At 40.4% G+C, this 12,550-nt stretch overlaps 1 pseudogene; it reads right to left on the bottom strand.

The window, feature by feature from the left end:
- The window catches only part of LOC118241459, a 239,885-nt pseudogene that overhangs the window by 220,952 nt on the left and 6,383 nt on the right, over positions 1–12,550 (bottom strand).

Here is a 12,550-nt window from a genome sequence, read left to right as displayed (position 1 = left end):
TGAACCTTATATCTGTGTCTGCTGTTATGGGTAATTATTTGACATATGTGCACACCCATATTCATGATTTTTCACTTGGATTTGTGCTTCTTAAATTTGGAGTGTGTGTTCACACCAAACACAGTGTGTTTAAGGGGATTTCTACATACCTGAGTGTTTCCAGTCTGCAGTGGGGATCCTCCAGTCTAGCAGAGAGCAGCTTCACTCCTGACTCTCCTGGGTGGTTGTAAGTCAGGTCCAGTTCTTTCAGGTGGGAGGGGTTTGACCTCAGAGCTGAAGCCAGAGAAGAACAGCCTTCCTCTGTGACCAAACAACCAGACAGTCTGCAGAAAGGAGGGAAACAGGTAGAGAGAGGCAGAGAGTGAGATGCACTTCCAGAGCAGCCTGCATGGGGCAGCTAGAGAGGCTGGTAACTGTAGTTGGAGGTTCCTCCACTCTCATCTCCAAGATGGCGTCCTCCATGGCAGACGGCTTTGTTCACTCTTCTCCAGATTGCTGCTGTCTGTGTTTATTTTAGCTCTTATTTTTATTCAGCCCTTCAGAACTCTAGTCCACTATTAACCTACATCAGAAGAACCCTAAAGTGGGACTTGCACTGTGTGATTTCAGTGGTCTTATAAGACTGTTACATGTCAGAATGTATGAGATGATGCCAGTAAAATCTTGGTAGAATTCTACATCTGGCTGTGGTAACAGGAGTAATAACACATTTATGGACCTGTGAATCAGAGAAAGCTGTTTAATGACATTTTTAATATAGAGACAGGACCAGTGACAATGCAGAGATAAAGTCTAAGAATCCTAAGCGATGCATACTTATATATGTGTGTGTGGGGGGTTGTTTATGCCATTAAAACAAGTATAAACAACAGTGTTTTAACGTAGGAGTCTTTTCTTTAGGAAAAAGTTGATTCCTGATCTATTATTGTAGAAATTGAACTTTAGCACAAAGATGTGGCCAAATTATTATTCCCAGTGAATTTCACTAGAAAGCTCATCTTGTTTTTTAGATAAAAGAAGAATATTTATTGAATATAACAAATCTCACCTGAGTATCTCCAGTTTACAGTGTGAACTCTTCAGTCCAGCAGAAAGCTGCTCCACTCCTGAATTGTTCATGTCGTTGTTACTAAGGTCCAGTTCCCTGAGGAGGGAGTTTGGAAGTTGCAACGCTGATGCCAGATTTTCATAAGCGTTTTCCCCAAGATTACAGATAGCTAGACTGCAAGTAGATACAACAGACATTACAATATACCCTACAGTAGATACAACAGATATCGCAATATACCCTACAGTAGATACAATAAATATTACAATATACTCTACAGCAGATACAATAGACAATACAATAGTCTACAGTAGATACAACAGATATCACAATATACCCTGTAGTAGATACAACAGACATTACAATATACTCTACAGTAGATACCACAGACAATACAATATAGTCTACAGTAGATACAACAGATATTACAATATAGTCAACAGTAGATACAACAGATATCACAACATATTCCATAGTATATAGTACATTGGAATTGTCATTATGGGAAATTTCTGAGAAATAGATATCCAAAATCATCATATTGTAAATGAGTACATGAATTCCCCTAATGGTAGTATGACTTTAATATGGGATTATTAAACTTCCCAGAGTCCCTCGCAGTCTTTGAATGCAGACTGAAGACCCATCTGTTTGTGGAATATTTAAATGACCACTGATCCTGCTCCTATGTTGACTAACTCAAACTCTAGTACTTATTGTAGAGTGTTGTTTATTACTCAGATGTTGACTGCTCCTATGTTGAATAACTCTAGTACTTATTGTTTATTACACAGATTGTTGGCTATTATAGAGCTTATATGTATTTTGTACTTCTAGGCATTAGCACTGATCCCTGTATCTCAACAGTATTCTAGTTCATTGGCATCTTGCACTCTAACCTACTTTACTGGCTAGGATCTGTTCTATGAGGAAATGACAAAGCACTTTTCTAAGTCGCTCTGGATAAAAGCATCTGCCAAATGCTGTAAAAGTAAATATAAATGTAATCTTATGTGGTCATGGAACTGTCTTGGCTTTATGGGACATTTCTGAGAAATAGATATCCAAAATCAGAGAACTTTATAATATAATATAAAAGTGTAAATTTCCTTGCATTGCTTTGCCTGGCAATGTTAGCTTAATACTGTACTATAAGGGAGTTGACACTGACCTTTTTAAAATGGCTCTTTATTTACATTCAAAAATAGTCACAGAAACTCACCTGAGAATCTCCAGTTTACAGTGTGAACTCTTCAATCCAGCACAGAGCTGCTCCACTCCTGAATTCTGCAGGTCATTATTATTCATCTCCAGCTCTCTCAGTGAGTTTTCTGTTTGTAGAACTGATGTGAGGGATTTGCAAGACTCTTCAATGAGACCACAGCCAGATAGTCTGTAAAAGAGTAAATACAGTAAATAATGTAGTTCAGTCAGAGGATGATGAATTAACAGATCTGAACTGCTAATAAAAACGTAAAGAAGAGCATGAAAGGTCTGGAACACACTGATACATTTTCAGCCTTTTAATTTTACAAACACAGTAAATTTCCAACACTACTGTGTCTTCATCAAAGACAAAATGGTCAAAGACATGACAAATAACATGCATTAGCAACCTAAGACACGTGTCCAAATAATGGATGGTTGGTTCATAAGTCAGTGAATGGCAGTTACCATAATCAGAGTCCAAATATCAAAATATCCCACCCCTAACACCATAACAGGAAACAGAACAACATCGATCTCATTCAATGTTTTACAAATATAAATACACTAATATACAAACAGAAAATATTGTTGGAAGACATGCAGAGTAGTGATTATGGAGGAATAAACACTGCAGTATTGATTATGGAGGAATGAACACTGCAGTAGTGATTATGGGGGAATGAACACTGCAGTAGTGATTATGGGGGAATGAACACTGCAGTATTGTTTGGACAGAATGCAGAGAGCAGAATCTTTTACTAGTGTTTACATTCCTGTGCTCACACTATGAGTCACTGATCATGAAACATTCTCCTCTGCCTTTGCTTTTCCCAGTGAGGTCCTGAGTTCTGTCTGTGTGGTGCACCGAGAATCCTGGAGGATTAATAGCTGAGTCAGGGACCCCATCAGTCAGTCAGGTGTGTGACTCAGACCCCATCAGTCAATCAGGTGTGTGTGAGGCAGATCCCATCACTCAGTCAGGTGTGTGTGACTCAGAGCCCATCAGTCAGTCAGGTGTGTGTGAGGCAGACTCCATCAGTCAGTCAGGTGTGTGTGAGGCAGACCTCAGCAATCAGTCAGGCTGCTCTCTCTCTCCCTCGCTATCTTAAACAGAGACACACACACGCACACACATACACACGCACGCACACACATACACACGCACACACACACACACAAAACGTCTGCCTGTCTCACACACACACAGATAATAGTTCTGTCTCTCTAACACACACAAATAGACCTGTCTCTCTCTCTCTCTCTCTCTATTTCAGAGACACACACACACAGATAATAGTTCTGCTGCTCTCTCTTCCTTTCTCTCTCTCTCTCACACACACACACACACACACAATTCACTCCTTCTCTCCTCCTAATCTCCTGATTACTGATTACTGTGTCTTGTGTGTCTTTCTTTCTGTCTTGTAATTAAGTCCACAGGTTCACTCGTCCAGTGCTGAACATTGTTCCTCAATACTGTGTTCAGATGTTCTGAGTTTACTGTCAGTTGTCTGCTCAGTTTCTCTCTCTGCTGACTCCACGTCGTCTATCATCACTGTTCTATTTTAGTTTGATGTCTCTGGCTTGATGAAAAAATTAGCAGCCAACATTCACTCCTAAGTCAAGCTAATATGACGTTAGTGTGAGGTATCTAGGTGTAGTAACCAACAATATACTGTAACTTGGCAAGCTTAAGGTTACTAATATTAGCCAGCTACATGTTTCATAAAAACACCCGTGGAGAGAGATCACAGGTTTATCTTAAGGAATAACCAATAAACTTTTCAGTTCTATTGAATGAATATTAACTTGTTGCGTTCTTTCCTCCAGCACGGCTGTCAGTTCAGCTCATCTCAACATGTGTTGAACACACGATGTAAATCATAATGAGAACAGGGTCTCCCACCCAAAAACGCAAGGGAATCGTGTGATTGTAAAAGTGTCCTGTAATGTGTCTAGAACCTTAATGGTTCAGCTTTAAATGTTTTAATTAAGATTTTAAGGGCTTTTATTTGCAGAGAGATTAGAATGACTGATGTTTACAGTGTTTCCATACATAAACTAGTTTAAATCGCTTAGTGAAAATCTTACATTGGAACGCTTCATTTTGCAAAATTTCTGCGCTCAAGTGACCAAAAATGCAGCTTGTGGACAAAATGCCAAAGTGCCTAGTTGAAGCAGCATTGTAATAAATACACCTGTACATGTGGACAAGGACTCATCTGTGTCTCCTCTTTACAATGTTATATTTCTCTTCTAGACTTGAATATCTGCGCATGCATCACAAATGTAACTCTTTGTCTCCACAGTGTGGTCATTTAATGAAATGCAGTGAAGTTTCAACAGAAAACTATATTTAGAAATATTTAAAGAAGAGAACTTTATAATATAATATAAAAGTGTACATTTCCTTGCATTGCCTTGCCTGACAATGTTTGTTTAATACTGTACTATAAGGGAGTTGACACTGACTTTTTTAAAATGGCTCTTTATTTACATTCAAAAATAGTCACAGAAACTCACCTGAGAATCTCCAGTTTACAGTGTGAGCTCTTCAGTCCAGCACAGAGCTGCTCCACTCCTGAATTCTGCAGGTCATTATTATTTATCTCCAGCTCTCTCAGTGAGTTTTCTGTTTGTAGAACTGATGTGAAGGATTTGCAAGACTCTTCAGTGAGACCACAGCCAGATAGTCTGTAAAAGAGTAAATACAGTAAATAATGTAGCTCAGTCAGAGGATGATGAATTAAAAGATCTGAAATGCTAATAAACATTTTAAGAAGAGCTTGAAAGGTCTGGAACACACTGATACATTTTCAGCCGTTTAATTTTACAAACATAGCAACATTTCAACATTACCGTGTCTTCATCAAAGACACAATGGACAAAGACATGACAAATAACATTCATTAGCAACCTAAGACAGGTGACCAAATAATGGATGGTTGGTTTATAAGTCAGTGAATGGCAGTTACCATAACCAGAGTCCAAATATCAAAATATCCCACCCCTAACACCATAACAGGAAACAGAACAACACAGATCTCATTCAATGTTTCACAAATACAAATACACTAATATACAAACAGAAAATATTGTTGGAAGACATGCAGAGTAGTGATTATGGAGGAATAAACACTGCAGTAGTGATTATTGGGGAATGAACACTGCAGTAGTGATTATGGGGAATGAACACTGCAGTATTGTTTGGACAGAATGCAGAGAGCAGAATCTTTTACGAGTGTTTACATTCCTGTGCTCACACTATGAGTCACTGATCATGAAACATTCTCCTCTGCCTTTGCTTTTCCCAGTGAGGTCCTGAGTTCTGTCTGTGTGGTGCACCGAGAATCCTGGAGGCTTAATAGCTGAGTCGGGGACCCCATCAGTCAGTCAGGTGAGTGTGAGGCAGACCCCATCAGTCAGTCAGGTGTGTGTGAGGCAGACCCCATCAGTTAGTCAGGTGTGTGTGAGGCAGACCCCATGAGTCAGTCAGGTGTGTGAGAGGCAGACCCCATCAGTCAGTCAGGTGTGTGACTCAGACCCCATCAGTCAATCAGGTGTGTGTGAGGCAGACCCCATCAGTCAGTCAGGTGTGTGTGAGGCAGATCCCATGAGTCAGTCAGGTGTGTGAGAGGCAGACCCCATCAGTCAGTCAGGTGTGTGACTCAGACCCCATCAGTCAATCAGGTGCGTGTGAGGCAGATCCCATCACTCAGTCAGGTGAGTGTGAGGCAAACCCCATCAGTCAGGTGTGTGTGAGGCAGACCTCATCAATCAGTCAGGCTGCTCTCTCCCTCGCTATCTTAAACAGACACACACACGCACACACACACACACACACGCACACACGCACACAAAACGTCTGTCTGTCTCACACACACACAGATAATGGTTCTGTCTCTCTAACACACACAAATAGACCTGTCTCTCTCTCTCTCTCTCTCTCTCTCTATTTCAGAGACACACACACACAGATAATAGTTCTGCTGCTCTCGCTTCCTTTCTCTCTCTCTCTCACACACACACGCACACACACACACACACACACACACACACACACACACACACACACACACACACACAATTCACTCCTTCTCTCCTCCTAATCTCCTGATTACTGATTACTGTGTCTTGTGTGTCTTTCTTTCTGTCTTGTAATTAAGTCCACAGGTTCACTCGTCCAGTGCTGAACATTGTTCCTCAATACTGTGTTCAGATGTTCTGAGTTTACTGTCAGTTGTCTGCTCAGTTTCTCTCTCTGCTGACTCCACGTCGTCTATCATCACTGTTCTATTTTAGTTTGATGTCTCTGGCTTGATGAAAAAATTAGCAGCCAACATTCACTCCTAAGTCAAGCTAATATGACGTTAGTGTGAGGTATCTAGGTGTAGTAACCAACAATATACTGTAACTTGGCAAGCTTAAGGTTACTAATATTAGCCAGCTACATGTTTCATAAAAACACCCGTGGAGAGAGATCACAGGTTTATCTTAAGGAATAACCAATAAACTTTTCAGTTCTATTGAATGAATATTAACTTGTTGCGTTCTTTCCTCCAGCACGGCTGTCAGTTCAGCTCATCTCAACATGTGTTGAACACACGATGTAAATCATAATGAGAACAGGGTCTCCCACCCAAAAACGCAAGGGAATCGTGTGATTGTAAAAGTGTCCTGTAATGTGTCTAGAACCTTAATGGTTCAGCTTTAAATGTTTTAATTAAGATTTTAAGGGCTTTTATTTGCAGAGAGATTAGAATGACTGATGTTTACAGTGTTTCCATAAACTAGTTTAAATCGCTTAGTGAAAATCTTACATTGGAACGCTTCATTTTACAACACTTTTGTTAGAGTTTCTGAATATATTCATCTTGTAAGACATTTTGCAAAATTTCTGCGCTCAAGTGACCAAAAATGCAGCTTGTGGACAAAATGCCAAAGTGCCTAGTTGAAGCAGCATTGTAATAAATACACCTGTACATGTGGACAAGGACTCATCTGTGTCTCCTCTTTACAATGTTATATTTCTCTTCTAGACTTGAATATCTGCGCATGCATCACAAATGTAACTCTTTGTCTCCACAGTGTGGTCATTTAATGAAATGCAGTGAAGTTTCAACAGAAAACTATATTTAGAAATATTTAAAGAAGAGAACTTTATAATATAATATAAAAGTGTACATTTCCTTGCATTGCCTTGCCTGACAATGTTTGTTTAATACTGTACTATAAGGGAGTTGACACTGACTTTTTTAAAATGGCTCTTTATTTACATTCAAAAATAGTCACAGAAACTCACCTGAGAATCTCCAGTTTACAGTGTGAGCTCTTCAGTCCAGCACAGAGCTGCTCCACTCCTGAATTCTGCAGGTCATTATTATTTATCTCCAGCTCTCTCAGTGAGTTTTCTGTTTGTAGAACTGATGTGAAGGATTTGCAAGACTCTTCAGTGAGACCACAGCCAGATAGTCTGTAAAAGAGTAAATACAGTAAATAATGTAGCTCAGTCAGAGGATGATGAATTAAAAGATCTGAAATGCTAATAAACATTTTAAGAAGAGCTTGAAAGGTCTGGAACACACTGATACATTTTCAGCCGTTTAATTTTACAAACATAGCAACATTTCAACATTACCGTGTCTTCATCAAAGACACAATGGACAAAGACATGACAAATAACATTCATTAGCAACCTAAGACAGGTGACCAAATAATGGATGGTTGGTTTATAAGTCAGTGAATGGCAGTTACCATAACCAGAGTCCAAATATCAAAATATCCCACCCCTAACACCATAACAGGAAACAGAACAACACAGATCTCATTCAATGTTTCACAAATACAAATACACTAATATACAAATAGAAAATATTGTTGGAAGACATGCAGAGTAGTGATTATGGAGGAATAAACACTGCAGTAGTGATTATGGGGGAATGAACACTGCAGTATTGTTTGGACAGAATGCAGAGAGCAGAATCTTTTACTAGTGTTTACATTCCTGTGCTCACACTATGAGTTACTGATCATGAAACATTCTCCTCTGCCTTTGCTTTTCCCAGTGAGGTCCTGAGTTCTGTCTGTGTGGTGCACCGAGAATCCTGGAGGCTTAATAGCTGAGTCAGGGACCTCATCAGTCAGTCAGGTGTGTGTGATGCAGACCCCATCAGTCAGTCAGGTGTGTGTGAGAGGCAGACCCCATCAGTCAGTCAAGTGTGTGTGAGAGGCAGACCCCATCAGTCAGTTAAGTGTGTGTGAGGCAACTATCTCATGTCTGCTGTTGACATGAAATGTGTCCCTGGAGTTTGTCCTTCATGGACTGTATGTGTGCAGTAAAATACTGGGGAGAGGAGGATGGTTCACATGTTTCAGTTGGATCAGAACTGACTCACTTCTCCTGCACTGCTTGTGTGAGGACTCAAGCACATCTGACTTTTTGTACAAAAGAACTGATATGGTCAGTTTCACAACTGTGCTTACATGCATTTGAGTAGAGCCAAATACTAACACTTTCTGAAATTCAAGAAAAAACTTTAAACTGTTCACTGAAATTATGCTGATTATATGATTTGTAAAGAAAAGCATTGTATTAAACTTGAGAGAAATGCAAAACAATCATTTTCACTAGTGGTCTGAGATATTGGTCCCACTGTATGTGAGCAACAGCAGTAACCTGCTACAGTTTTAGGTGAGTGACAGTAGTAACAGCATTAGCTTCTGAGAGACTCACTGCATGTTACACTGATCACACAGAGCTGTGAACTTTACTGCTTGTTACACTGATCACACAGAGCTGTGAACGTCACTGCATGTTACACTGATCACACAGAGCTGTGAACATCACTGCATGTTACACTGATCACACAGAGCTGTGAACGTCACTGCATGTTACACTGATCACACAGAGCTGTGAACGTCACTGCATGTTACACTGATCACACAGAGCTGTGAACATCACTGCATGCTACACTGATCACACAGAGCTGTGAACGTCACTGCATGTTACACTCATCATTTTACATTTATGGCATTTAGCTGACACTTTTATCCAAAGCATCTTACAATTATGACTGAGTACAACTTGAGCAATTAAGGGTTAAGGGTCTTGCTCAGGGGCCCAACAGTGGCAACTCGGCAGTGGTGCGGCTTGAACCAGCAACCTTCTAATTAAATGTCAAGTACCTTAATCACACAGAGCTGAAGGTGTAGTACTGGAATCAGTTGCTGTTAATGATGTTAGTTTATTTTGACTTAAACCTATTTACAACTAGATTATGGCAAATTGCCTTGGTAAAATATTTAAACAATGAAAATGTTTCAGATGAAGTCATATTAACACCTACACCTTTATATAGTGTTTCAGATGTAGTCATATTAACACCTACACCTTTATAATGTGCCCAATCACCATCATCGGCTCTAAACAAAACCTGTGATAAAGTTTGAAAACTGCCATCAGTGTGAAATATATATATGTGCGTGTGTGTGTGCGCATGTGCGCGCATGTGTATACATTGGTCATGCTCATCCTTGTGCACTTTTCTCTGTATTAGTCAGTAGTGGTTGAACTGTAATGTTGGTCAGAAAGCTGAACTGATAGTTCATATTTAAACCCTTTTATATGTTACACTGGGTGGTGTGGTGTGGTGTGTGTTTGTGTGCGCGTGCACATGTACACACTGATAGTTCGTACTTGAACAGTTCTGTATGTTACACTGCAGCACATTTTCTCTGGCTGTTTTACTAAGAGTGTGAACTATAAACATTGTTGGCCACTGTTTTAAATGTAGGACCATTCTCAACACACAGACCCATGACATCAAATATAATTTAACCATCATTAATACATTTAAAGTAATTAATCATTGGACAGTGTTACTACATTCCAATGTTCCACAACTTTATGGTTTAACTTAAGCACCTGGTATTGGAGCCTTCAATCACCTACATGTGCTTTAATGTAGGATCTCTCTATCCTTCTCTCTCTAATGTTCTCTCTCACTCTCTGTTTCATTTTCATAGAAGACCTTCTGAGTCTAGCACATCCACTGCCTGCTACATCCACTGTTCATCTCTAAATGAAAATACTCACATGGCTTTTCTGGATGCTTTGACCACTGGCAGCAGTCTCAGTAGACATTCCTCTGATGGGTCATATTTCCTCAGGTCAAACTCATCCAGCTCCTCTTCAGAATTCAGCAACACAAATGCCAGAGCTGACCACTGAGCAGGAGACAGTCTGGCTCCATGGAGACCACTGTTACTTCCTCTGCTCAGGTATGTTTGGACTTCCTGCACTAGAGAATGCTCATTCAGTTCATTCAGACAGTGGAACAGATTGATGGATTTCTCTGTAGAGGGACTGTCACTGATCTTCTCCTTGATGTACTTCACTGTTTCCTCTTTGCTGTGAGAGCTGCTTCCTGTCTGTGTCAGTAGGCGTCGTAAGAGAGTCTGATTGGACTCCAGTGAGAGACCCAGAAGGAAGCGAAGGAAAAGGTCCAGGTGTCCATTTTGACTCGTTAAGGCCTTGTCCACTGCAACGTTGAGGAAGACAGACATTGGGGTTTTGGAAATATTGAAAAATCCAGGGTGTTCCTGTTGTAGCACATTGGTGTTGGTGGAGATGAAGGAAATAAACACATATAAAGCAGCCAGAAACTCCTGAACACTCAGATGTACAAAGCTGAACACCTTCCCCAGCTGTAGCTCAAACTCCTCTCTGAAGATCTGAGTGCACATTCCTGAACACACTGTCATTTCTCTGACATCTATGCCACTGTTTCTCAGGTCTTCCTCATAGAAGATCAGATTGCCTTTTTCTAGCTGTTGGAACGCCAGTTTTCCCAGTGCCAAAACATGTTTTCTCATGTGACATGGGTGAGTGGGACCTTTTTGTCCTTTCATACTTGGTCCATACTTTTGATCTTTGTGTCTGAGCTGAAAGATCAGGAAGTGTGTGAACATCTGAGTCAGAGTCTTGGGGATCTCTCTAATCTCTGCTTCACCTAACATTCTCTCTAGAACAGTGGCTGCAATCCAACAGAAGACTGGAATGTGGCACATGATGCAGAGGCTTTTTGACGACTTCATGTGTGTGATGATTCTATTGGCCAGGCCCTGATCACTGATTCTCTTCCTGAAATACTCCTCTTTCTGTGGTTCACTGAACCCTCTTACCTCTGTTACCTGGTCAACACACTCAGGAGGGATCTGATTGGCTGCTGCTGGTCGAGAGGTTATCCAGAGGAGAGCAGAGGGAAGCAGATTCCCCTCGATGAGGTTTGTCAGCAGCACATCCACTGAGGTTGACTCTGTTACATCCCACAATCTCTCATTTTTCTGGAAATCTAGAGGAAGTCTACATTCATCCAGACCATCAAAGATGAACATAATTTTGTAGCTGGTATAATGTTTAGGTTTTAATTCACATGTTTCTGGGAAAAAGCGATGAAGAAGCTCCACCAGACTGAACTTTTTCTCCTTCAGCAAATTCAGCTCCCTAAAAGGAAGTGGGAATATGAAGAGAACATCCTGATTTACATTTCCTTCAGACCAGTCCAGTATGAACTTCTGCACAGAGACTGTTTTACCAATTCCAGCCACTCCTTTAGTCAGCACAGTTCTGATGGCTTTGTCTTGTCCTGGTAAGGGTCTAAATATGTCACTGCATTTGATGGGTGTCTCCTGTGTTGCTGGTCTTCTGGAGGCTGCCTCAATCTGTCTCACCTCATGCTCATTATTAACCTTTCCACTCCCTCCCTCTGTGATGTAGAGCTCTGTGTAGATCTCATTCAGAAGTGCTGTGGTTCCATGCTGTGAGATTCCTTCATGAATCTTCTGACATTTGTCCCTCAGTTTGGATTTGAGCTTTCTGTGGCAAGCAGGGGCCAGTTCTGATAAAAGAGGAAGACAACAGAACACATGCTAATCTCTTTTAGATTCAGATTCATTCATAAAAGACTCATTACAGGAGTTACAGGAAAAGAGATAAACAGATTGTTATAAATAGATTGTTTATTCCTGCTAGATTGGCCATGAAACGTCCAGTGGTAAATCTTAGTCAATTCAGGGACTGAAAACCTTAGATTTCAAGATTAACAGACATTGTATTATACATTATTTTGTTCATAATATTTACTGGTTATCAATAACACCAAATGATCAGTAGTTAGAAACCATCTGAGGTTCCAACACACACACTGGTAACTATCACCTGAACAACCTGTGATCTGTGAGATAGGACCTGTGTTCCAATCTCAGTTACAAAGAATAAAGTGACATTTTCTT

This window comes from Electrophorus electricus, chromosome 5 (assembly GCF_013358815.1).
Source record: "Electrophorus electricus isolate fEleEle1 chromosome 5, fEleEle1.pri, whole genome shotgun sequence".
Classification (NCBI taxonomy): domain Eukaryota; kingdom Metazoa; phylum Chordata; class Actinopteri; order Gymnotiformes; family Gymnotidae; genus Electrophorus; species Electrophorus electricus.
This window is presented reverse-complemented; position numbering and strand designations above follow the sequence as displayed.